Source organism: Puntigrus tetrazona, unplaced genomic scaffold, assembly GCF_018831695.1.
Source record: "Puntigrus tetrazona isolate hp1 unplaced genomic scaffold, ASM1883169v1 S000000446, whole genome shotgun sequence".
NCBI classification, from domain to species: Eukaryota; Metazoa; Chordata; class Actinopteri; order Cypriniformes; family Cyprinidae; genus Puntigrus; species Puntigrus tetrazona.
Genome location: NW_025048089.1, coordinates 1 through 24,923, shown reverse-complemented (window position 1 = coordinate 24,923; position 24,923 = coordinate 1). Strand labels below are relative to the sequence as shown.

Here is a 24,923-nt window from a genome sequence, read left to right as displayed (position 1 = left end):
GTGAAAAAAGACAAAATTATATTTTAATATAAAATATATAAAAATATAACTTTTTTTAAAGAAATATAAATCAAATCAGAGAGAGAGAGAAAGAGAGAGAGAGAGAGAGAGAGAGAGAGAGAGAGAGAGAGAGAAAGAGAGAGAGAGAGAATATTATTAAATATGCAAAATGCAATTATTAAAAAACTTAAAACATTAAAAAAATAGATTATATAATATTGATGTTTTATTGATAATATTATTTTATAGTGTGGCATGGGAGATAGATACGATATAATATATAATTTCACAATTTTAAAAGTATTATTATTAAAGTATTGATATATTTAAGTATTTACCGAAGATATGAAAAAATTCTCAAACTTTTAAAAATAGAATTATATTTTATAAAAAAAACAAACTGTGGATGAAATAATGTAATTTATAAATTAAACAATTGAACTGTAATATTATAGGCCTACGTATTGAACAAAAAACATATATAACTGTCTAAATATTACTATTCAAATCGTTTTATATTAGGCCTATGGCCAATGGTTTGTTTAGACGTCTGTCGCCCCAAGCGGTCAAAATGACTAAATGCTGCACTACAGCCAGGAATATGATCACGCACACACACACACACACACACACACACACACCATACTTGTGCATGACAAGAGCAAAATGTCAAATATAACTTTATTTATTTTTCATTCGTATTTTAACGATTGTCGTTTGTCACGTGAGTCAGTAAGCGCGCGGTCGTCAGCGAAATTTAAATCCAGAGTTCAACGTTAAACCTTTAGCCGCTTCTCTGATTGAGCAACCTGCGGTCAGTGAAGAGTGGAAACGGTTGCGAGAGCGTTTTGCAACATCCAGCGATCACGGCGCGAGCGATCAGCGTGAAGTCACGGAGGGATTCACTTTCCGCGATTCAGTGCCTGCGCCCTCAGCCTCTGGCAGACGCGCTACGTTTAACGGCGCCCGGTGGCGCGAGCGCACGCGAGGGAGGGGCGGTTACGCAGTGACGAATCTCCGCAGTCAGCTGCTGTGAGTGCGCAGCACCGCTCTGCCAGAGACAGCAAAGAGGAGGAGAGGGAGGAGAAGAAGATACAGCACACGGGCGAACACTCTCAGGAGCATCGCGGCACCCAATTGGATTAAAGGCGGTCGTTGGCGAAAGTAAGAGCATAATGTTAATCTTCGGCTACCGAGGTTTAATATTCAACCGTATGCGCGTGCTATTTGATGGTACCTTCCCTTTTGCATGTGCCATTAGTGTTCCTCGGCGTTCGGTTCCCTGGATGCGGCTGGTTGTTTCCTGCCATTGTGCCGAACGGGGAGGACATTACTCCCGGGATGCTGCGGATGCGCATTGTGCATCATGACGTGAATAGGTTTAATTCTCGTCGCACGCTGTTTAAATGCATTAATAAACCAGGCAAGCACCAAAAGCAGCTCGATGCACCGGCGTAAAGATGGTCCATCACAGGAACGCCTCTTATTCTGCACGGACGTTTGAGGAATTACGCAGGGTTCTGTCGACAGACCTCTGCGTTTTTGTTTATTTTGCTTCGGTTTGTCATTTACAGGCGTAACGAGGATAGGACAGAGGGACGTTTGCCCAACTCTAATCTTCTAGTTCTGGAGACGAGCCTTAATTATATGCGTTTTGGCAAAGCCTCACCCCTGTGATTGATCACCAGTGCATTATATTCCATTGCGTAAAGCTCCAGCTGGTGAACCGATCTACCCAGGAAGTGCCCGTGCTTTTAGCGCGAATGCAGCTGCCTCGCATCTCCAGATGGATCGTTAAATGGCGGAGCGGTTCGCGTTCGGTTGAATAAGGGAAAATGAGAGCACCGAATGCGCATCCTCAGAGGTGTAGCTGTGTCTGTCATGTGTAGCGCATACTAGCCGAGAGAGCGTGCGGGAACAGAATGGCGTTTAGTACGGACAGACTGATGGCGGTTGTGGGAGCTTACGGTATAGAGAAATATTTGGCTTATGCGGGAGGATACGGAGAAAACCGTTTTGATATAGCTTCTGAAACGGTCAATTAAACATATTATTACAAATGTGACTTTTTTCCACAATGTGGGTCTATGACATTAGCCACTGCGTTTTCAATCAGAAATGACTAGTACATTTCACAAATGATTAAGAAACGGCAAGTAAATAGTATTTTCGTGTCAAAGGCAGGCTACTCCAGTCATCTCACGTCAGTTGTTACATTTACACATTTTACAATTTAAATAAGAACTATTTGATATAATACTATATAATAAGCCATGATCAGATGACTATTTATTTATTAATAAATTAAGATAAATTAAGAAGTATTCTATTTGTAGCTTAATAGAGTTAAATAAAATATGTTTTACATTTATATTTAACATACATATCGTTTTCATTTGAGTATAAGAGTCATTTTTAATTAAAATATGTAAATACATAAAAACGCAATATGTTGAATAATTATTTAAAATATTTGTGTAAAGTCTATCGCTTTAAAACAAAAGAATGAATCACAAATGAAGCATATATATATATATATATATATATATATATATATATATATATATATATATATAGTTTGATTTAAAATAATGAAATGATTAAGGAAAAATAAAACCAAAATATTTGAAAAAAGAAAAAAAAAACACTTAACCTTTCCATTATCTTTATTTGTCATTGACTCATATTATGCCCACATCATTCACATAACCGCATTTTTGAGTTTGTTTTGTTTGTAATACATCAGTTAATGTTGCTGAAACACCTTATGCTAACTTCAAACTGAAAGCACAGAAAATCCGACAATAGTGAAAAAGCTATTGCATTGTCCAGTCCAAATGAAAGGCTCGCGCACATAATCAATATCGACTGAAACCTGATCATTAAAAGCCATAAATGCTCCGAACACCTGCCTTGCATTCTGTCTTCCTCACACACGGGATGATGGATTGGTTTTCCTGCGATTTGATGTGCCGTGGGTGTATGTGTCTTCTCCAGGGACATGAGATCCAGTACACATAACAATGATCAGACGCAGGGTCAGACAGAGAGCAAAGGCATGAGCCGAAGACTGACCAAATTCATATGTTTTTGCTTAGACTGTCGATGTCTGTTGATTTGTTTTACCTTTAAAATAAGCAGGGCTGGTATATGCGCTGTAGGATGTAATATAAGGGGACAGCGTGAGTACACATGGACAGCATCTGTGTGAATGACTCACAGCATTTGTCTAAAGGGTCTTTCATCGGCATTAGTCTAGCTCTGAATGAACCAGTTCTTTTGTTAGCCTGCCTATTTGTTGATCCATTTTCATGAATTGAGCTTATACTATGCCTCTACTTACCAGATTTAGCCAAATTACACATTCAGCATTCAGGAAGGCATATGATATTAGTGCTATTAATAGATTAATCACTTTCAAAAAATCAAGGTTTTTTCATATATATATATATATATATATATATATATATATATATATATATATATATATATATATATATATAAGAAAAACCTTGATTTTTTTGAGATGGTTAATATATATATATATATATATATATATATATATATATATGTGTGTGTGTGTGTGTGTGTGTGTGTGTGCACTGTGTATATTTTTATTATACAGAAATACACTCAATATATATTTTCTTAAATATATGCATAATAAATATACACAGTACACATATATATATTATATAAAGAAAAACTTTCATTTTGCATGTGATTAATTGTGATTAGGCATTTTACAGCACTAGATTTTTATTATAATGTATAACTTGAGTCATAAAGACCAGGGAATGTCAGATTCATATCCAAACACACAAAGCCTATATGTAGGCTATATGACAATAGATTGAAACGTTTTAATATTAATATAACAAGCTGAAATGAGACGAGAGTCATAGATCATACCGTGCATGCTTGTGTATGGAGAGGAAGAGAGGACAGTCAGTGTGCCCTGCGGCAAACTGTAAGCGTGCAGGATTCATGCTTCACTTGAACGGAGGACATTTATAACTCCTTTAAAGCTCAAAGACAACTCCATGCCTGTCACGTCAGCGTGCATAACGTGGAATGTATTAGGAAGCTTTTGCTACAATGGACATTGTTTATCGTTTTCCATTAACAGAGCTGGGGAGTATGGATCCAGCGTGTGGCTCTTTTATTGTTTCAGAATTGCATTCCATAGCAACTCATCAAGGTTTCTCCTGTAAGCCAGACCATGTCTTCACACCGTTTATAAAGAATACGTAGACCAGACACGCACCGGGATAAAATAGCAGTTAATGATGATTAATTCTAGTGTGGATGAAAAAAGAATGAGGGGTTAAATGAAGGGCAGAGTGAAATTAAAAAGGGAGTAGCAATACAGACTAGATCTTATATATTCAGAGAACACCAAAAAGCAGCTTAAACCAGCTCAGGGTTTATTTAAAAGGTTTTTGAGCAATTTTCTGACGTCAAGATCATTTTAAACCATCTTAGGCTGGCAAAGCATCTTAGGTTGTTTAAAAATACTCTTTAGATGCTCTATTTGAAGACAATAAAACAGATTAGGGATTGATTTTCCCCATTTTATCATCTGTCACGGAAATAACTGCATCTTCTCTCTGGAAAAGTATTCAAATCCATTGCTTGCGTTATTAAGCACTATTAGCAGCAAACCAGCCAGAGGCTTTGTAGTGTTCTAGTTATTTTAGATGTTTGCTCACAACGCCTATCCCAAATCTCAAAACCAATTCTGGCAAGCCGTGAACCGCGTTAAAGATGCTGCTGTCTGTTAGTCTACTGTACGCCGGCATGGCTGTCTCCATGTCTGAAATGCACCACTAGCCTGTCATTATCCATGATTGCACTCGCCTGACATTTGGGTGTTGCATTAGCTTTGTGCAAGGGTGCACAGACCAGTGTAACATCTCCGATCTCTGCAGGCGGATGCACAGTGTACCAACAGGCGAAATGAATTATAGATTTCTATTTAGATCAGCCATGAGCGTGCCTTTGTTCGTGCAGTTTTATGTCAATTCTCCTTGTGGTTATTAACGGCATGATCTGGTTTTAGGATGCTTTTATGTTTGAGATTAATGGTAAGAAATAAAGATAACGCTTTAATTCAAGGTCTCCGTTGAGTCCCCTGGAATACATTATCCAGAATTCTCCCGTTGAGAGACGGTTTATTGCTTTCCTATGAAAATGAGCCTGGAGATGTTGAGACAAACAGAGAGCTAAAATGGACTACTGCAGTACAGTACAAAACATGCTGTAAAATACAAAACATGCAGATTATCTATAATACAGATATATGTACTATAGTGCTATATCCATTATTTGATGGTCGGTTTACATTTATCTATGTGCATGTTCATTTACTCCATTTTTACACTTATATTAACATCTAAAAATCTAGAAAGTAATTTTTGTAAGAAATCAAAAGAAATTAAAAAGAAAAATAAACGTATAAAAATATTAACAGCTACAATAATTTAATTCCCTAATCTAATCAAAATCAATTGTATTATTTTATATTATAGTATATTAATATTTCTTCCTGTATATTACATAAATTATCATAATTATAGTGTACAATATGTGAACATATACATATTTGTATTTTTTTTTATTTAATTTAATATTGTTATTAAATATTAACTTTATTAGTCTTGTTAAATGACTATTTTTTAGATAACATATAGGTGAAAGAGCCTGCATGCAATTAAATATTCAACATCATCCGCTACAAAATACTAAATAAATTGGCTCTGACATGAGTGATAGTTTCATTTCCAATTATAATTATTGCCATGTCAGGATCAGCCTGAATTATAATATCATGCCTGGCATGAAGTCTTTTCAGCATCACTTTTCTTTCCTCAGAAAGCTCTTGTGTGCATTCATTGAGCGGGTATGTTGCGTAGTGACTCAGCATGCTGAAATTCTATACCAGCAGGACAGCATCCGAGTCAATGTGTGTGTGTGTGTGTGTGTGTGTGTGTGTGTCTGTCCTTGGACTCTGTGACGTTAGTTGGGCTTTAGCAGAGCATCTTCTGTCTGTTACACAAGGGCAATATTGGATAGTCACCTTCTCAGGGGCATTATCTGACACTATGCGCATAGACCGCACTGCAGTATGGATGAGATTCTCAGACAACACCAGTTCTCTTCAAAAAGCCTCTATATATTAAAATAAAACTCCTTTATAAGAAACCCATGATTCAGTTTCTGTTTGCAATCCTACGCAGCAGATATTTATAGTAAAGCTTGGCTGAAAAATAAGAGAAAGCACTAAGGTCACTGATGCATCCAAGTGATGCAACATAAATAGAAAACGAGAATGGTTTCTAGGTTTGGTTTTCATACCAGAAAATTAAAGCAGATCCACAAGGATAAAGAAAACCACAGACTGTCTCTTTAAGGTAAATGGTCGTAAAAATCCGAGAGACTGAGCGTAAAAGTGGGTCATGAAATGAGAGTGCCTCTGAGGGAGCCTGGGAATATGGAGGGTTAAATCTGCAGCGATGAGCAGCTATAGTTTTTTTTTTTTTTTTTGTATTGACCAGAAGCACAGCTTGGGTGGTATTTTTCTCTGTATTTGCTCTGAAATGGCCTACAATGGTGATTTGATATAAGTATCAATACGGTGATGATATACTACCTAATTTTATGCAAATATCATCACTCATAAATGTTTCTAGATTAGACAAACTGATTATTAAGTTAATAATCATGCATGCAATCACTAAAGCAAATTTACATCATTTACAATCTTGCTTTTTATTATAGTCAGCAAAGTATATTGCGAATGAATAGCATATTAGCATATTGCCTAGGAATAACCAGCAGTCAAACACAGTGATTGCATCATATCAAAAACGCTGTCCTTGCTAAAGCAATCTTTGATTACAGCTGCAAGATCTAGCTTAGTTTAACCAAACATCTACTTTTATCGCAAACTACAGCTTGTGCTTAATTAAGACATCTACATTAAGGTTAAGTATGAAGAGTGAAGAGCTGAAGTGAGATGAGACTCCAGCTGGTGTACTCAGGAGAGAGGTTCAGTGTTTAAGTGAAAGAGCATGAGACAGAAACCATATATTGCTCTTCCGACAGCATCTGCCCTTCTTTGTGACGTGCTGAGAAATCAGTCTGACATGAACCAGGAGAACATGTATATCTGTGTCAGTTTTAAAAGCAAACTGAAACGTTATCATTAATACAAATGCATGATACCATTGTAAACCTTAGTGTGCTGTTGGCCAACGTGCTTGTATTGTACATTCGCGCTCCTGTTTAGACTGCCGTTGTGATGAAATTTAGCCTTACATCACTTCTTTCACCAGTGGATCCTCGGCAGTGAATGGGTGCCGTCAGAACAGGAGTCTGAACAGCCAATAAATACATCACGATATTCCGCAAGTGATCCATTCATAATTAACAACTATCTACGCTTTGCAAATTCATCAAGATGTTTTTAACTTAAAGTATATGGGTCCTTTATCTTTAATATTGCATTCTGAAGTGAAAAGTTTTGTCTGAATCAGGAGAGAAATGTGCAAAAAATTTATATGCAAAAATTCATGTTTTTGTTTTACAAAAAGATAAATGATGGCCTTGAGTTATGTGGATTCCTGCGTGATTTGTATTTTATCAGCTGTTTGGACTCCTGACTGCACCCATTCACTACAGAGGATCCATTGGTGAGCTAGTGACGTGATGCTAAATATCTCAAAATCTCTTTATGATGAAGAAAAGCTCATTTACATCCTCGGATGACCTGTGGTTGATTTCATTTACAGCAAATTTTTATTTTTGGGTAAAAATTATACCTATATAACTGTAAATGACTCCAGTGTAACTGGATATATATTATACCCCATTTGGTCTTTGCAAAATCAGTTAAACCCAAACACCTTTGGAAACGCCTTTTGAGAAAATCAGCATTCAGGCGATCCGGCCTGCAGTGACACATAGCTGATAGACTGCGGTACATTTTATTACCCGATATGAGGTGGAAAAAGAAATAAATGGAGTCTATTAACTGAAACCTGGCCTGCAGTCTGTGTGTACAGTATGATAACCAGTTTATTTCTACTGCACTGCAGGAATTCATCTTGAAAGGTTACACATCAGCAAGGAAGCTAGATCAATACATCGAGAAGTCCCCATAAAAGAGTGTCTAAAATAGATGCATGCATGCCGATGGTGTTTAAATGCGCACTGATTAGGATTTTTGAGAATGTTGCAGAGGCCTTAGATGAGGCCGTTTGACATTCATTTCGTCCTTCCATGTTTTTTTTTCCTCATTTCGCAACAGTAACCCCCATTTGTACAGTAAAATGGTTTTTACCTTAGTCCTGAGGCTGAACATGGGCAGAAGTGAACTCAGGCCAGTGGGGAGTTGTGCCGATGTCACATGACTGTATGAAGTGTCCTCTGGAGACAGCTGAGAGCGACGTGACCGGAGTATACCTCTGAAAGTGTGTGCCCTTGGTGTTATTTTCAGTAAAAGTAGTAGTAGAAGAACACAAAGACACACAAAGCATAGATACTCATTCAAGCAAATAATGGATAAGAACAAATGTAATTTTCTTTAAATGTATTTTATTTATGAATCAATGTAAATTAAACGCACATTAAGAATTATTACATTATTACATATTTAGTATTATTTATATACTATATAAGTATATAAGATTTTGTACCTGTTATTTTATATACCACATAGTATTTTGTAATATTAATTTTTTTCAGTATTTATTATATATTATATATATTATATTTTTAGTTTAGTTTTAGCTTTGCACTTTTGTAATTTTTTTATATACTGGTAACTGCTTTAAGTGCAAGTTTTTAGTGTAAAAGCCATATTTTATTACAGCTTTATCTTAGTTCATTAAAGGGTTTATTTAGATTTAGTTTTCGTTTAGTTACATTTACATATTAAAGGCTTTTAATAGTTTTAGTTAACAAAACCTATATATATATATATATATATATATATATATATATATATATATATATATATATATATATCTTTTGACCTGATTTAAAAGCATCATCTTGTGTGAAAAGTACAATAAAAAAAATGAGACAATAATGAAGCTCTGCTGAGGATTTGAATTATATAAGCTTTTCTGAATTCTGCTGGCTACAAAAAGAAACATCCCACACATTTTGGAAGGTAATGCTAGTATCTGGAGCTTTTAAGCATGGCTTTTTCACTGAAGTCATACTTTACTTTTTACTTTACTCGTTTTTATTATTAAACCATTCTCCTTTCCAACATGTCAGAATTTTGACAAATATGTTTTCAATTGAACTCTTTAATAGATTGCTTTACTCTCGGTTTGATTAGCTTTGGCCCTCGTTCACATAAATTGCTACCGGAATCAATGCTAAATCTCCTGTTAGCTAAACTGCCTGCTAATCTTATGCTTGGTGTTTAAACACCCATAATCCATCTGGATTCAGCCAGGATTCAGCGTTTTCATCCACAGCGGAGCTTAACTCTGTATCGCTGCACCGCACAAATGTCAAAACCACAAAATCACCCTGGAGCGCCTTTATTCTGACACTACAACCAGATGGCTAGCACTGCAATCATGCTAATATTGGCCCCGACACACAAACATGGTCGCCTCCGCCCAATCCCTGCATGATGGGATTACTTACAGCAGAGTAAGAGAGATCAACCACAGAGCAGAAACAGTAGTTACAGAAAGAGATTCTGCATAGATTCAATTCTCAACGATCGGCTGTGTTCATTTAACATCGTCTGTAAGCAGCACAATCGTGGCATCTGAACAGAGGAGATAAACAGATTCAATTTGCTACCATAGCAAACGTTGTCTCTGTCTCACATCTGATAGCGCCCAGCTTCCCAATCTGAGACAAATGCACTTTACAGGAACGGTGCATACTGAATAAATTTTTTATAAATATATAAATCTTATAAATATAGAGCATTATGGCCTTCATTTTTATGTGGAGCATCAGCCTAACACTTCATTAGCATAAGAAAATAGGAAAACAGCACAATAAATAAATAATTTAAGTGTTACTTTTGCTAAAGTACTGCTTTTAAAATATGTAATTGCCATTTTATGTCACAATCAACACTTTTTTTTCCCACATAATTTTGACTATATCTCACAATTGGCATTTTGACTTATCTCAGAATATCTGAAGAGGTCAGCTGCAAAGCATTTGTTATTTTCATCTAAAATGAAATTTTTACTATGTTTAGGTTCAGTGATTTTACTCTAATTGTAATGTGCAGGCCTTTTGCAATTAAAGTGAAATAACCGAACACAGATATAGGAGAATCTAGAAGAACATTTCATGTATACTATACTCATAATTTCATATAACATTTGATTTATATATTACACCTGATGGTTTTTCTTAGGGTGTGACTATCAGTTGCCACTTTTTCTCATAATACTAACTTTCTATCAATTTTAATATTTCATCATCAATGCTTTTTTTCCCCATATAACTGGGACTTACAATCGGTGCTTTTTTCTAGCATTGAACGTTGTATAATAGCTGTTTTTTCCTCATAACTGCCATTTTATTGCTGCTAATTTGGCATTATATCTCACAACTGTCAAATCTTTCTCACACTTGTTACTTTAGACACACTTGTTAATTTTACAGCCTTACAGTTCGGATCTTACACAATCGTGACTTTACATCTGAGAATTTGACTTTTACATCTCACAGTTGTGTTCCTTATCTTGTAATTGTGACTTTATATCTCCCAGCTGTGATTTTATTTCTGTGATCGGGTTGGTAATGTTTCATAAGAAGCAGCTGGGTGTAGCTCAGCCAGTCTCGCCCCCCCCCCACAGTTACATTCCTGATCATAATTTTAATATTACCTGGATGACCAGATTAACTGCATTTCATGAATATGATTCTTTTATGCAGCCAGAATGCCAGTTTATTAAGAGGCATGCCTATGAATTTTGATGTAACAGATGCCAAAAAAACCCTTCTGAAGGAGAGAGAGAGAGAGAGAGAGAGAGAGTAGAGAGATAAAAAAGGAGAGTGAGATAATCCATTTTAGTAGAGGACCAGTGGGCACAGTCAGGCTCAGGTGTGACTAGGACAGAACGGGCACACACACACACACACACACACACACACACACAAATGCCAGAGGCTTTGTATGGCAATGTAGCAGGTGTGTTTGATGATAAAGGGTGCGATGGAGAGCGATATACATTGTGTCATGACTAATGCCTTCATATTTTGATTGTGTAAGATATTTATCTGCCTCCTACACATCAGTAGCTATTAACATCATTTATAAATGACCACACAAGCTGGTTCCTGTCAAACACAATGCAGTACGACACATATGCAGCCCTTAATTGTCTAATGATTTTTTCTCCTGTGATGAATCTAGAGCCGTCCTAAACAGTCAAAGAACTGTTCAATAACGGCAGCAGCTATTTTACGCTAAAATACAGTATTTTTATTTTTTTTAGCAAGGATGATTAAGTTGATTAACGTGACAAAAACAACATTTATAACGTTACGAAATATGTCCAATATGTCCAATTGGCATTCTAATGACAAAAGAATCCCGTTTCTTTTTGTATAAAAATATTTAGTAGCGCATTTTTTTTCAACGCTGATAATAACAAGAAATGTTTCTTGAGCAGCAAATCGGCATATAAAAATGAATTTTGAAAGGATCATGTGACGCTGAAGACTGGAGTAATGATGCTGACAATTCATCTTTGCTTTACAGGAATAAATACAATTTTTTTAAATAAAACAAAAGTTGAACTGGAATATTGTTTATCGCTTATACAGCATGTATTTGTGGTTTAAACATGGATATGACTAGTCAAAATCACTAATATCTGTTGTTTGATTAACTTTTCTTCCTGCAGAGATTATGAATGATGTCATCAAGAAGGTGAAGAAGAAGGAGAGTGGAAGGTAAGATAAAACTCAGTAACCCCGTCGCCATAGCAACAACTCTATCCTTATGTCATCGCACCACAGTTTTAATCTTCATTGAGTCCCGAGCCGCAGACAGGAAATCAGAGTGAATAATTAAGCCCAAACAATTCCATCCATCCTGTTCTGCTTGTATCACACCGCATGCATATTTATTTCTGTGCCATATTAATAAATAACAGTTTTCACACTGCCTGCATAAGCAACAGACCTTTCTGTTGCAGTAAAGTGGGTTTCTGAGACTCTCTCATGGCTCCTGCTCTCTGTTTTCTCTGTAGGCTTTGATTGTGGACCAGCTCAGCATGAGGATGCTGTCCTCTTGCTGCAAAATGACTGATATCATGACAGAGGGCATCACCAGTAAGCCAATCGTCCGTTTTTTATCTTCAGATTAAAGTAAAAAGTTTACCATTGCTGCTAACAACAAGTCTATGGCTCAAAGACTTGAGACATAAAAATTATATCCAATTTCATAACTGATCTCTAAACCTCAAACAATTCTATAATCGCAAAAATAGCGACCAGATGAAAATAAACATAAACTATGCCCACACAAGATACGTCTATGAGATATCTGCAAAAGAACAGATCCGGAAAGCATCACACTAAATTAAAGTTAGCAATATGTTAGGCAATATATATATATATATATATATATATATATATATATATATATATATATATATATATATATATATATATAAAAATGACTATTTAAGCTTAATTTTCTTTATTTTTGTATTTTTAAACATTTTATTTTTAATGCTTTAATATTAATTCAATGTAGAGGCAACATTTCACATGTTTCAAGGCAAAGCTTTTCATCTAATGAAATTTTATTTTAGCTTTATTTAAATTAGCCAAACATTTTAATAAAAATAACCCATTCAGAAAAGAAAAGCTGCTTCTGTGACTGACCATTGTTTCTACTTTTATCTCTGCAGTTGTTGAAGACATTAATAAGCGAAGAAGAGAGCCTCTCCCGTCACTGGAGGCCATTTACCTGATCACCCCGACTGAGAAGGTACTCGAACACACTGATTTTAGAAGATGCTAATAAAGCAAAATAACACCACCAGTGTAGACCGCTTCGCAGCGTGGAGGCGGAACCTTCACACTGTACACACTGAACATATGTGATTCACTAACACGATATACACACACACAGTATTTACACAGCCTACACAGATAGCCTGAAACTCTTTGTCGTTTCTGCTGGCCATTTTGCTTGCTATAACAACACAAAACACAGACGCAGTCTTATCTAAAGGTTGTTGTATTTCTCTTACCAGTCCGTGCAGACTCGTCAATGACTTCAAAGATCCCCATTCAGCGAAATATAAAGCGGCTCATGTGTTTCTTCACTGACTGTGAGTATCTGAGGGTACTCCACTGTACTTCAAGTGCTCTGCAAGCATAATACACACCATAGTGTTAATGGGACCTCAATCAAACCTAGACTACTACACAGGAAATCAGCAAGACTTTCCTACAAATATTAATGAACTTAATTATTATGTAGTTTGTTACAAAAATAAAAAGGAGTGGGAAACATATAAGTGGGCAGTAAATAAAATAAAAAATAATAAATTAACTAAACATAATGAATACATAAAAATAGTTAAACCTGCATCTATAACAATAAAATAAAATAAAGCTTAAATATGCAGTAAATTCTGGATACATTTTTGACATTAAATTGTTTGGCGATACACACACACACAAATTTAATAACATATATAAACAAAAAAAAGAAGATAAGAGAATAACGGAATTATATGTTGCAGTAAAATTTTGCAGCTGATTTTGGTTGTATTTTTGACTTGTTTATAAAAGTGTAAATTTGCAGTTAAATATTGAAGCTGATTTTATTGGAGATTTTATTGCTGATATATTGCAGCTGATTTGGGGTATATTACACTTAATTTCAGATATTTACATCTATATAAAATAAGCGTGAAAAGATTATTTTACTTTAAAAATTTAATAAACTATCGGTCATTGCTCAAATGCTATGTCAACTACCAATGTTTTTTTTTCCCCAGCTTGCCCGGACCCCTGTTTAATGATGTGGTGAAGAGCCGTGCCTCCAAAACCATTAAAACCCTAACTGAGATCAACATCGCCTTCCTGCCCTATGAGTCCCAGGTGAGCCATTTCAGGAGGGGAGGGACGACAGAGATAAAAATAATTAGGAATAATGACTATCCGTATAGAGAACTATCCAGAAACAACTCTGTGAATGCAGAAATAGATCGTTACAGCTCTGTGGCTGGGGGGATGCAGTCTGGCCCACAATGCCTTGCTGCTTCGGCTGTCTGCTATGATTAATTCAGTGGAGTCAGAGGAGCAGTGCGTTTCTGCTGGCGTGATGTTGCAGCTCAGTGTTTTTGCAGGCCCGCCTCGTTCAGCAGCGCGTAATTGGCCGACGAGCATCCAAAGAGAGCCTTGGCCAATCAGAGGTGGTTATGAGAGGAAACAAGCATCAGGGGAACCCATCTGCTCAACAGAAGGATGGTCATGTGACCCTGTTTGTGCCGATAGGGGTGGGGAGGGTGGCAGTGAAGACCTATACAGATAGACGGTCTGACACAATCAGAGATTCAGCCACAGGAAACACATAGACAGGAAGGAAATGAATGAAAGCAGAGACTGGAGAAAACTCACTAACTCCATGCTCATCCTCAGACTAGACTGGAAACATGTGACATGCATTCAAAAGCATAAAAATATTTATTTATAGAATAAAATTCATTTAGAGTTAAATGCTAATAAATTAAATGAAAATAAATGCTGCCTTGGTGAGCTTAAGATACGTTATTTAATATAACAAAACATTTTAAATATAAACTGAATTATTTACTGCCATTTACAATTATTGGCTTTTTTTCCTGGGGTTTACTATGCATTATACTATATACTTCTCATTGAGATTGCCTAGCATGGCTTTTTATAGTGATATAACCTATTTCAGATCAGTTTTATTTTAGTATAATTGAAATATTAATATGGTTTTATACACACACATACGCAGTCATTGGCCAAAAATATCAGCACCATTGGTAAATATGATTAAAGGCAGTTGTGACAATTAATCTGCATTGTTAATCCTTTTTGATCTTTTACTTGGAAAAAAAAAATATAAAATTATTCATGTTCATAATCACAGTGGAGCGCTCAAAATTGTGAATATGAATCAACATATATTTCAGAGATATTGTACTGATATTATTGGTGTCAATAATTGTGTAAACGTGTATTAGAGAAAAATATCATTTTAATTTATGAATTTTTATATGAATATATATATATATATATATATATATATATATATATATATATATATATATGTTCATTTTAGTCATTTTGTGTTTTGTCATTTTAGTACTTTTTGTTTTTGTATCTATAAAATGTATTTAATTTTATTTCCGGTTTATTTTATTCCATCTAACTAAATCAACATGAAAGACATTGCCTTGTGAACTTAAAAAGCTTATATTTTCTTTCACTTAATATTTATTGCAAGTAACATTTATATATATTTTTTATGATTTTAAACTTAATTTCAGTTGTACTCAACTATAACAAACCATTTTAGATAGACCCGCCCCTAAATGGCTCAGATACAAAGCCCCAGCTGATCAAATCTCCTGTGAACATTACTGCTCTATCAGTGACGAGTGTGAATGTGTGTTTAGGTGTTCTCTTTGGACAACCCTGATGCCTTCCAGAGTTTCTACAGCCCTCATAAGACACAGCTGAAGAACCCTGTGATGGAGCGGTTGGCAGAGCAGCTGGCAACGCTGTGTGCCACACTGAAGGAGTACCCTGCCGTCCGATACCGAGGGTAACAATTAATCACCTTCATAACCCATCCGTTCCTGACGGTGCCATTTTCACATTATGCAATCATATTTATCCTACCTAAACACACACTTACAGCAGGAACTAGTGTAGAAGACAGATGCCCAGTCATCTCTGGATCAGATTGCAGGAAGTGGCCGCTCGTCAGGATCAACAGAGCTGTCTCACGTTCGCTTTCTCTGCTCTAATACTCTGATTTTCTGTGCACAGGGAGTATAAAGATAACGCCACTCTGGCTCAGTTGCTTCAGGACAAACTGGACGCCTACAAGGCAGATGATCCCACAATGGGGAGGTGGAGCGGCACATCTCAGTTACTGCACTGCAGGGAGAAAGGAGTTAATACATGCATATAAGAATATGCTAGAAGAAGGAGTGCATGTTCCTCAGGGGAACATAAGCAGCTTTCAGCGCAGTCTTGGAAAGATTTTGATTTTGTTAAACCTTTAAAATAGTAATTATGATTAAAATAGTATTGATGTAATGATGACTGTCCTGGTCTTACTGTGGACAAGTTATTGTATTGGATTCTTGTTAATCAGAAAATGGCTTCATGCTAATCATGGAGTAATAGTAGATTTTTTCTGATCTCTCTGCAGGGTCCAGACAAGGCTCGCTCTCAGCTCATTATTCTGGACCGAGGTTTCACCCAGTCTCTCCTGTCCTGCACGAGCTCACCTTTCAGGCTATGGCCTATGACCTGCTGCCCATCGAGAACGATGTCTACAAGTAAGTCAATATATATTTTTAAAATAACATTTACTAGATTAAATTATTATATTATTACAGGATATTATATTGTATAGATATCATATAATATCATACAATAAAATTATTATAATACATACAGTATAATATGTATTTTTTTCTATTTTTAAATAATATTTTCTAAAAATGTAGCTTCTTTTATTACTATATAATAGTATTACAAATATAATATCATAAAATAATAAAAATACATCTGATTTATTAAAATAATAATTAAACCACATCTGACTTCTAAAATATTTAAATGATTTAAAATGTTTAAATAATATTAATGAGTTAATTTATTATATTATTCCATTCTATAATGAAATATTCAATAACTGAAATACACATAATATAAAAAAACTGTTATATAAAATATACCATATATAATCTAGTATGATATAATATAATAATTTAAATAATAATATAATAATTAGTTTTATTTGTATCTGGCAGGTACGAGACCAGTGGAATAGGAGACTCTCGTGAGAAGGAAGTGCTGCTGCATGAAGACGATGACTCTGGGTGGCACTACGGCACAAACATATTGCTGAGGTCTCACAGTGAGTAAACCTTACATTTTTGGTCTTCAGCTCTGGTTTTCCTGTGATGAACTCCTGTCTGTAAATGGTGACATCCCTGTTCTCTTCCTACGTTCTCATTTTCCTTGCTCACAGGGAGGTGACACGTTCCCTGAAGGAGTTTTCTGCTAGTAAACGGATGAATACTGGAGAGAAGGTACGCTGGAGTCCGACTGAGGGGAGGGCCTGGAGGAGAGAATAAATGAGGAGTAGCACAGAGAGAATAGCATAGCGTGGGCGAAGGAGGATAGCCTGGCAGATTGCACTGGCAGCCGAAACCAATCCAAACCATGATGGCTGACTCATGTGAAAGCATTCTCACGCTTACGGCAGGATTAGTATTGATTGGTTTACTGACACAGCACAAGCCAATAGACATAAACACACACATTTCTTCTGCGACATACTATGCTATATATGCAATAGTGTATAGTCTCACAAACAATTGCAGCTTTTATATCGCAATCGTGTCCCAATTTTGCATGCTGGATATGAGACTTGTCTTTACTTCTGGTTCTGGTTTCATTTCTGAGACAGTCCTGTGTTTCTTCCAGACCACCATGAGGGATCTGTCTCAAAATGCTAAAGAAGATGCCGCAGTACCAGAAAGAGCTCAGCAAGGTGAGAGAAGTCCAAACACATGTGCATTTAGCCAAACAAGAGACCCTTGTTGGAATTTTGACTCTTAAAATCTCTGCCCCTTTAGTACTCAACCCATCTGCAGTTGGCCGAGGACTGCATGAAGCACTACTAGGGAACCGTGGACAAGCTGTGCCGTGTAGAACAGGTACAAGTTTGCCACAGACATCAAAATGTTATTGTGATATTATTATTGTATATATATATATATATATATATATATATATATATAAAGTGCTTAAAATGCTTTAAAAGATTTGCTATGATTTTAGCTAGAATATATATATTCTATATAGCTAGAATATATTTAGTTAGTATTTTGACCAAACTATAATCATCCATACCTCCTCCATTTTTGACTTCTAGTAGATAAAAAGACATTTTTCATTGGCTGTTCATTCTATTTCTATGGTGTAGGCTGAAAGCAACCAAAGTAAGAGGTGGTGGGAAGGGAAGTATAACACAGGAGCTGCTTGGAAAAGTTACCCACTAGGTCACGATTTATTTTTTCAGTGAGGGGGTGAGCAGAGCGGAGAGCAGGAGAAATGAAACTGCCACAATGAGCGATCGAGTATTGCGTATGTGTCTAAAAAGCTGTGTGCCTAGAACACTGCACTAGGTCTATCACCTATACCAGGAACCACCGCGGATGAAATTAATCTAACTATGCTAATGAAAATGAAAACATCGTATCATTTTAGATTTTTATTGCTTCCAGTGTGCTAAGCATTAATTTATGAAGTGCGCTCTGTCACCCGGCAGGATCTCGCTATGGGAACAGACGCTGAGGGCGAAAAAGATTAAAGACCCCATGAGGGCCATCGTGCCAATCTTGCTGGATGCCAACGTCAGCACCTACGACAAGATCCGCATCATCCTGCTCTACATTTTCCTCAAGAACGGTTAGAGTCTTTGGCGCCATTTTAAAGCGGTTTGTTTCTCAACGCCCAGATCAGCCATTTTGTAACATATGTGTTCCTGTGTCGCAAACAGGGATCACAGAGGAGAACCTTAACAAGCTGATTCAACACGCCCAGATCCTCCTGAGGACAGTGAGATCATCACCAATATGGCTCATCTGGGGCCCCAATCATCACGGATGTACGCTGTCCGATTTGCATCCTAAGCAATGCTTAAGCCTCCTCGGCTGTTAAAGCAGTTTTTTCTGACCTGCCATTTTGTTTCTGTACGCTGCAGTCTACTCTCCGCAGAGGCAAGAAGCTGGATCGTAAGGGAGCGTGTGAGCGAGCAGACCTATCAGCTTTCTCGCTGGACCCCACTCATCAAGGACATCATAGAGGTCGGTCCTGATCCACACAGTTTGACAGAGCAACTGGCGTGTAGATTGCGTGTAAATGTGTGGTCTTGCTTTGTTTGTCAATGTTGTGGCAGGATGCTATCGATGACAAGCTGGACACCAAACATTATCCATTACATCTCCTCAACACGCTCGTCCTCTTCCTTCAGCACTTCTGCAGTCAGGTACGCTGCCACCGGTTCGGAAAAAAGGAATTTGAATTGTACACTTCTTTAGGAAGTTCAATTGGAATGACAGGGAAAATACTTGCAAAAAGGAAGCGAATTATAAATGAAATGAGCAAGAAATTATTTTTCAGGTGTTTTATGCTTAATGAATGAGAGATATATTAAAGCATTCTGTGTTCTTTTACTATTTTCCAGAAACAATTAAAAAGAAAATACAAATATTTGGCATTTTATAATCATTTTAAATATATTTAAAATAATATAATATACATCTTTAATATCCTCTAATGCTTCTGGTATTACCATATTTAAAAAAATTATATTATGTATATGATGTTTATAAATCATTTAATTTCATTATATATATAATTTCACATATTCATTTTTATAATCTTAATTTTATTGTTTTACAATAAGGTTAAACATTACTGACATTAAATAACACACTAACAATAGAATCAAATTCTATATTTTATATTATATTATATGATATTACTTTCAATAAAATTCTAAAGCATGTATTCATCTTAGTTAAATATTAATACATAATTAAAATGTTTATATTATTTAATTGATAGTTGTGTTTTTATTACCTAAAATCAACAAAGATTTATAAATTCTGTAACAAATGCATTGGTTAATGCACTAATATATATATAACTAAAGGGACCCTACTGTTAAATTTGTATTTTTATTTTATTATCATCGATTTTATAATCAACATTTTAAATGAACAAAAGCTAGCAGTTATTTATTTAGTTTAAATGTCCATTACACTTCCATTTCTTTTGAAATTTCAAAGGCAACCCTAACACACATACACACACACACACACACTAAAACCCCAATAAACAGGTGTATGCATTTTTGTATTGCACAATTTAAAAGATAGAAGCAACTTGGATCAATAATCATTTGTGCACCCAAGGGTAAGGAGAACATTGAGATCAATACCTTGATCGGTGGGTGGTAATGATGTGGGGTGTGGGTGAACATCAAGTCTCTTTCAGAAGCGGTGGAAACTGGGATATTTCCTCAGGGTCAGCAGTAATGATCCCGCCGCACTGTTCTGCTTTCAGGACAAACAAACCAGCACAGCTCCTGTAAACAGTAGCAGAGGCAAAGCAGGATGTCCCTGACTCCACAGAGGAGAACTGGGAGCTGATGGGTCCCATTGTGTAGCTATTGATTAGACTCGAGATCACCAGCGTTCACTCTCATTATACTTGCAAATAACTGCCATTCCTTAAAGGGAAAGTTCAACCAAAAATGAAAATTCTACCATCATTTACTCACCCTAAATTTGTTCTAAACTCTCTATGAATTTCTTTCTGAACGCCAAAGAAGATATTTTGAAGAACGTAGGTAGCTACAATAATAAGTTATTGATTCTCATTGTATTTCTTTTTCCATATTATATTCCATATTAAGTCAATGGCTACCAGAGCAAATTATAATAAAAATCGATGTTTTTGCCTGTAGTGTCTAGTCTTTAGTCACTCATCAATCAATCAATCAATCAATCAATCAATCACCTTTATTTATTTAACAATACATATTGTGTCAAAGCACTGAACAGTATCAAATTGGAAAATAGAGTGTCAGTAAAATATAACAAGATTAAACACTCAATTTTCAGCTAAAGGCATTTCATTATTTGAATGCAGAGACGTCATTGTCTAGATCAGCTCAGTTTCAATTGGATCTTTGTAATCAAATCGACAATAATCGCTAGAAAATAAGTTACGAAAGATATCAAAGGGGCCATATGATGCTATTTTTAAAATCCTTATTTGGTGTAACAGAATACGTTGACATACTTTAATAATAATCAAATTTGATCACCTTTAATCAAATACTGTACGTTATCGTAACTCCTCTATGCCCCGGCTCTTTCAAAAGCATCATTTTCTACACAAGACCTTCCTTCCAAGCAGTCTGGTAACTTTGATTGGCCAGCTGGCACAGTGTTTGTGATTGGACTTAACCTTACAAGCATGTGTCAGAAACGTTACTCCTTTACTAACCTTGAAGTTAACATGCATTCTTGTGTTCTTTCCATAATAGTGCTCGATATGGCCACTGGCACAAGAACAAAACCCCTGGAGAGTACCGTACGGGCCTCGATCATGGTCTTCATTATTGGAGGCGCTGGCGTCCTTTAGCGAGATGCGCTGTGCCTATGAGGTCACACAGGCTAATGGCAAATGGGAGGCCATCATTGGTGAGTCTGCAGAGGATACTGTTAAAAGTCACTGTAAATTAAGCAACCACCCTTTAAGATTTAGATTAATATCTTCATATTTAACTATACATGTGTTTTTGTTGTATAATACGTGTAATCAGACAAAATCTGTCTTGTATATTTTTCCTGTGCTCTTGTCTTGTATGGTATTTTGTGCCTGTCATGTTTTAACTGCTTTTAAATTGCAGTCGTGAGCCTCTGATGTGTTCATAAGTCTATGTTCGTAAGTTCTTCTTGTGTGTGTCTTGTGTGCGTGTGATAAGGTTCATGTTTAAGATCTGTACTTGTGTTTAGAATTGTCTTTAAGCTTACTTTCAAGGGTTCAAGCACACTGCTCTTAAAGGAATGGTTTACCCAAAAATGAAAAATTAGCTTAAAATGAACTTATTGTCTACGCATTTTTCTCTACCTAAACAGATTTGGAGAAATTTGGCATTATATCATTTGCTCACCAATGGATCCTCCGCAGGAATGGGTGTCATTAGAATGAGCTGATGAAAACAATCACACGTAATCCACAGTCTAGTCAAACACATTAAGTGAAAACTGCATGTTTGTAAGAAATCAATAACAATCATTAAGATGTTTTCAAAAATGTGTCAGCTGTTTGACTCTTATTCTGATGGCACCCATTCACTATAGAGAATTCATTGGTGAGCAAGTGATGTAATGATAAAAATATACATCTTTAAGTGGCCTGAGGGTGAGCAGGGCCATTTCATTTTTTGGGTGAACTATTATGAGTTCTCATTAAAATTATTGAGTTTTGTAACTGCAAATTATCATGTCAGTGTGAACAGCCCTTTAGAATTTAATGTTAGTATGGTATCAGTCTGTTGTTTTCTAGAAGAATTTTGAGCATTTAAGATTTTACATTAACACAGAATTTCTAATTGGTGGATTTGTGCAACCTGCACAATTTTTGTTCCAAGCATGAGGTCTATTAGAGATGAACAATGCACAACAGAAGGACTCTATGGAATTAATTTCATGGAATGACTTTTTAAGTCGATTGAAGGAGGCCTCGAGCATTTATTGAGTCTTCCATCACTGATCTGGCTCCAGCCAGAGCTTCCAAAAAAAAATCATTTTCTTTGTCGGGGTTCTAGGACGATATTTCTGAAACATCAAGATCTACAGATGGTGGAAAATGGCTTTAACCCTTTGTCCCTATAAAGATTAACGGGTGGTGAAAGAACGTGAGGTGCGTGTGTGAGATTCATTCTGAGCGTGAAGCCACCTTGTTCCTCCGCAGGTTCTACTCTACACGCCACCCCAACCAAATTTCTCGCGAATGACCTATGGCACCTTGTACTTCCGAGAATCCATTAGGTGTCCTTTGAGGACCGACCCCCTCAGACGAGTGAGAGAGAAAGAGGGGAAGGTGGGAGGAGAGAAATCACACTTCCTGACAAAGTAGCGCAGCCGAACAAAGAAACCCCTCTTCTGAACCCCTGCGGGCAGCACAAGGGCCTTTTCTTTGCTCCTGTTACCACACTCCCACCGCTTTACCACGCCCACCACGCCTCAGGGATGGGCCGTCTGCCCTGACCCGACCTGCAAGCCTCACTGCTCGCTCTGACTGGGACTGGCCAATATTGATCTGCTGAATGAGTCATTCAGAATCTGCAGTGGGCGGAGCCTTTTTTTTGAGTGACAGATGGTAGGAGTCCTGACCCATCCCTGTTGACTGCATCCTCTCAGTTTAGTGGATTAAACTGTACTTCTCCCACTATGCGCTTTAATTCCAATGGAGTCTCCTCCAAGAGGAAGGGCTTCCATTTGCCTCCCAAATATCATTAATTTTAAAGCTCCATTTTCCCCATAGATTTAATCTACCCTGAGTCTCACTATATTCCAATTATTTCTGGAAAACAACTGGATAATCATCATATTAACTTATTTTTTCTCTGAGAGGTAACATGCCATGTAGATGATTTGCTTGTTTTCTAATCTTAGTTTCAAACTACCTCTACATCACAGTTCGATGATGACTGAGGGCTGTCTGCAAGAATATATGTAAATACTCGCCAGACAGCCACTGGCCCATTTCTCTTTATAATTCTTCTGCAGATGCCAAAGCCAGCCAGCTGTACCTTCAGGATATGCTTCGAGCACTCAACGCTTCTCCCCCCAGACACTAACATTTTGAACCAACTGTTTGGGCCCTGGCTATGTCACGCCAGGAAACCTCTATGTGTTGGTGCCCTCAGGTGCTGCTTTTTGCATTAAAAATAACTTACTATATTATTAAATGGCAATTTAGTTCATGACTGGTGGGGTTAAAAAATAGATGATGTTTAAACAAGCTAAGCAACACTTTGTATATTACACCACTGCAATTCTTGTGCAAGCTTGTGGTTATATTAATGTTATGAATTAATCATTGCAATTCATTTGAAACATACTATTTAGTTAAAGCAGGGGTTAAATACAACTTTGTCACATGTGCTCTCAGTTACTAATAGGAAATCATTTAATCGTTTGAAAGACGGTTAAACTGCTTGTGTAATGATCTTAAAATGAAAAACATATGTATTATATTTGTAATAACAATCAAAAATACACGCACAGTTTGAAAGTACAGCCAAACCTGGTATATAATATTTTTTACTTTCTATTTTAGTCTTTTGAACTCTTTGAATACTCTTGCCCTATATACTTCCTTTTTAAGAGCATTAGCATTTTTTGCCAAACAACTAGAAAAGCCAAATTGTTTTCTGTAATTATAGATGCTGTTGAGTAGAGATTAAGTTGTATTGAACCTGGTATTTTCCTCTCCAAGCATTATAAAGAGCAGATAATATTTAATAGCCCAACAAATGCACACAAATGAGGTCCTGTAATACAAAGTATCCTTCAAACAGTTTGATTGACTAAACACGTACAAGAACGATCATTGCTTAACCCTTATCAAGTATCCACTACCTATGTCATTGCTAAAGCTATATCCCTTTTGATTTCCCCCCTTCTGTTATTTTCAAAGTTCGTTAACGATCACACTCATACAGCATGTTCAAATCCCAACTCCATACTGCAACATGAAACACTTCTTGACTGTTCCAGCCAATACTTATCAATACATGGTTTGTTTCGTTGATCTTTAGTTTAGACTCGTCATCTAAGAGCTACAAATCGTTACTGTGAATCCGACATGTATTAGCAAATCACGCTTGCATTTACTGGCCCGAAGATTATATCAGTTGTGACTGTTGTGTAATTCATTGCACGCCGCTCACATTCGGCCCACTTGTTCAGCTGTATTTCTGTAGGCAACCCTACTTTAAGTTAATGTGACACTCTACTTATCAAGGTTTTTTCAATCTCGCTTTATCGACACAAGTAGGGAAGATGCAGCTTATAAAAAATAATAGAATAGGCATTTGT

The 24,923-nt window shown here is 36.4% G+C and overlaps 1 pseudogene; it reads left to right on the top strand.

Annotated features, from left to right (window-relative positions):
• Nucleotides 1–1,139: 1,139 nt before the first annotated feature.
• On the top strand, nt 1,140–22,920 carry LOC122333944 (annotated as a pseudogene).
• The last annotated feature ends 2,003 nt before the right edge of the window (nt 22,921–24,923 follow it).